We start from the raw sequence: 3,940 nt of genomic DNA on the forward strand, positions 1-3,940 counted from the left end.
AAATTGGAGGAGTTGGTTTTGGGTCACAACGAGTTGACATGAGAGCTCCTTAAGAGTATGAACAACCTTGAGAACCTAGTAGATCTAGATGTAGCTATAAATAGTCTTGAGGGTAGCATTCCTTTGGGTTGAGGTAATTCTAAGAAGTTAAACTCATTGGATTTGTCAAGTCATAAGTTTAGTGGAGGTCTTCCATCAGGGCTTGGACTGTAGTAATTTAACACATTTTCTTACTGCCGGTAGCAGTTTAGAATGGAGTATTCCATCTTCCTTTGGCCAACTGAAGTACCTCAGAGCTATGCACCTTCCTCAAAATCATTTAATTGGTGAAATTCCAGTCAGCATATGGAAGCTTCAAAGTCTTCAGCATATCCTTGTGTTCAATAATATACAGTCTCACTAGGGAGCTGCTTGTAATGGTGACTGAGCTGAAGCAGCTAAAATTTATAAGATTGTTCAACAACCTATTTTTGGGAGTTATACCTCAAAGTTTGGGGATTAACATCAACTTGTCACTGTTAGATTTTACTAATAATAATTTCACTTGTAAAATCCCCCCAAATCTTTGCCAAGGAAAGCATTAAGGAAGTTGATTTTGGGATCCAATCGATTTCAAGGTACCATACCTTCTGATTTTGGAACTTGCTCTTCTCTCTCAAGGTTGAGCCTGTACCAGAATAACCTCATTGAGGTTTTTCCACAGTTTGCAAAAAATCCTACCTTTTCATACAGGGACATCAACAGCTAGGCCTGTAAATAAAGCCCAAACCCGATGGGTTGGCCCTAACTCGGCCTGATTTTTTTAACTTATGGGCTTACTTGGCCAAAAGCAATGGGCTAGCTTGGCCTGGCCTGAGGTCTAAAGGGTAGGGCTTGGGCTATTCTTTTAGCCCTATAAAAGCCCGACCCGATTATAATTAATTAAGTTTTATTTAAATTAATAATGATTATAATGGAATTCATTGTCAGCCATCTATATTAATTTGTTTATTTGGTCCATCATCTGACATCTATCTTAACAAATTGAACTCTTATCATCACTCATAAAGAAGAGGCAATCACAATCCTAATTTTTAAGTTGCTTAATGAACTTTTGTTGGAAAATTACAGGTATTAAAGGAAAGCATATTTTTGTGAATTAATTTGCTTGAAATAAACAAACTTATGCGCAGCTGCAGAGGTCTTGGAATTTGGGGAGACCATGTTGTCGCCACGTTGATGTCCCTCCCAACATTTCTATTTTTTTAAAGGGTGGTGCTAGAGGCACCAACTTTGGGCACCAACTTGGGCACCAACTCTTTAATAGAGGTGGAGCCCACTAATACACCGGGACCCACGCCTATTAGAGAGTTGGTGCCCAAAGTTGGTGCCTCTAGCATTTTCCTTTTTTAAATAGGAAATGCCATCCTATGCAATGAGGCATGAGAACAGCCTTTAGGCCCGAAAATTAGCCCAAATATTTTAGGCCCATGGGTAAAGCCTAGGCTTAACTTATTTAATATGAAGCCAGCCCGGCCGGCTTGTTTAATTTTTAAGCTCGACAAAGCCCGTGATAAGATAGGGCTTGGGCTCACTTCTCTTAAGATCGGGTTGGCCCGGTCCAACCCATTTTACATGCCTATCAGCAGCAATGAAATTATTGGAGAAATCCCATCAAGCTTGGGAAACTGTAGCAATCTTACAAGTATCAATTTGTGTAGGAACAAGTTAACAGGAGTTCTACCCCAGGAGCTAAGGAATCTTGCAAAACTTCGTTCTTTGAATATTTCAAAAAAAAAAAAAAAAAAACAATTTGGTTGGTCCTCTGCCTCCTTAGCTATCACAAGGTATAAGTTTGATGTGAGATCAAATTTGTTGAATGGTTCCATTCCATCGAGTTGTATAGATTTATCAACGCTGATTTTAAAAGACAACAGTTTCACCGACGGTATTCCACCTTTCTTTTCGGAGTTTGGAAAGCTTTCAGAGCTAAAACTTGGAGGAAATTTTTTTCAGAAGTGCAATTCCCTCATCAATTGGAGAATTGATTAATCTATTTTATGCTTTGAATCTTAGCAACAATGCATTGATATATCCGATTCCTCCAGAGTTGGGGAAGTTGAAAAGGCTACAACAACTAGATCTGTCTCATAACAATTTGGCAAGGACTTTAGAAACTCTTGGTTATATGAGTTCATTGATTAAGGTTGATGTTTTAGACAATAACTTCATAGGTGTAGTACCAGAGACCTTGATGAAGCTGTTGAACTCATCCTCATTATCATTTTTGGGCAATCCCTACATATGTGTCAGTTACCTTCCATCATGTGGCTCAACTTGTGCAAGAAACAATAGTTTTAAACTGTGTAACAGTCAATCAAGCAATTGTAAAGGCATTAGTATATTGCAAATTGTATTGACAGCCTTGGGGTCTTCATTAGTTGTTGTTTCTATGCTTTATGGACTTGTTTATGTGTTCCTCTTGCATAAAAAGACCAAGCAGGAATTTGAGGTCGCTACTCAAGAGGGTCCATCTTCCTTACTCAACCAAGTAATGGAGACAACAACAAATCTCAATGATCAATATATTATTGGAACAGGAGCTCATGGAACTGTCTATAAGGCCCATATGGCTCTAGACGAAGATTATGATGTCAAGAAGATTCTATTTGCGGGGTCGGAGGGAAGTCATTCGAGCATGGTTACAGAATTTAAAATCCTAGGGACAATTAGGCACCGGAATCTGGTTAAATGGGAAGACTTCATGATGTTCTACTTGAAATTATACCCCTACCAACTCTTTAAGTGGAGTGTTTGCTACATTATAGCACTTGGAACAACATACGGGTTGGAGTATCTCCATGACGATTATGACCCCCATATAGTTCATTAAGATATCAAACCATTGAACATTCTCTTAGACTCGAATATGGAGTCTCATGTCTCTAATTTTGGTATTGCTAAACTGTTGGATCAGTCTTCTGAATCAACGTCGTCCGCTGCAATTATGGGTACAACATGGGTGGAACCACACTAAGGGCTACAACCCACTATAGCCCAGTGTGGTTTTTGAAGGAAAAAAAATATAAAACCTATATATTAAACTTGTTTTCAATATTAGCCCAGTTAGTGGCAGACTTATTAATGCCCAATGAGGTGCAGCTACACCTCCTTTCAATGGAAAACCATTGTAGGTGCTTCAAATTGCCTTTTTGCTCAGCTGGTGGTGGTGCACTCCAAGTGTATAGATTATCGTATTTCCATTTTCAGCATTTAAGTAAATGTGTTTGTCCTTTTACTTTCATTTATTTTTATATTACTCAATTTACTTAAGTTTACAATGTAAATAAGGAAGTACCTCTAATTTGGATTCAAATAAAAATACTAGAAAATCAAATTCCCACCAAATCAAAATATAAAAAATCGATTTTTGTGCAAAATACTATTTGTGGTAAAAATACTTAATGATGGATCATTAACCATAAAATCAATTTTTCTTATTTGATGTGTAAGGAATAAAAGTCACCAAAAATTATCTTGAGAAAATGATTACTCCGAAAAACCATTTTTCAAACTTAGTCAATATTTTTACATAAAACAATTTTTCATGTATGATATGAATGCATGAAGAGACCTAAGGTCAATATAGATAAAAAGCCTTGGATGTTCAATCCATGAAGATTTTTTAGCCTTTCAAAATTGCACATTCGCTAAAAAATTCATGGGTCTGCTAGTGAGCCCAGTATATATTAACTTATTAAAGCCAAAAAAAGTCCAATTTATTTATTTATAAATTTAGTTGGAGGGCGGCAATAAAAATACACATTAAAATAGTTTCACTTTCAGTTATATTATTGAACATATTTTCATTTTGATCATATGCGTTTTTCAGTTGTATTTAATATGTATATATTTTTTTTGATAAAGAGCGATAGTATTTTATTGATAAGAGGAACATAAA

The 3,940-nt window shown here is 36.4% G+C and overlaps 1 pseudogene; it reads left to right on the plus strand.

The window, feature by feature from the left end:
• Positions 1 to 298: 298 nt before the first annotated feature.
• Positions 299 to 3,016, plus strand: LOC103328811 (leucine-rich repeat receptor-like protein kinase PEPR1; annotated as a pseudogene).
• Positions 3,017 to 3,940: the final 924 nt, after the last annotated feature.

This window comes from Prunus mume, linkage group LG4 (genome assembly GCF_029339155.1).
Source record: "Prunus mume cultivar Tortuosa linkage group LG4, ASM2933915v1, whole genome shotgun sequence".
NCBI classification, from domain to species: Eukaryota; Viridiplantae; Streptophyta; class Magnoliopsida; order Rosales; family Rosaceae; genus Prunus; species Prunus mume.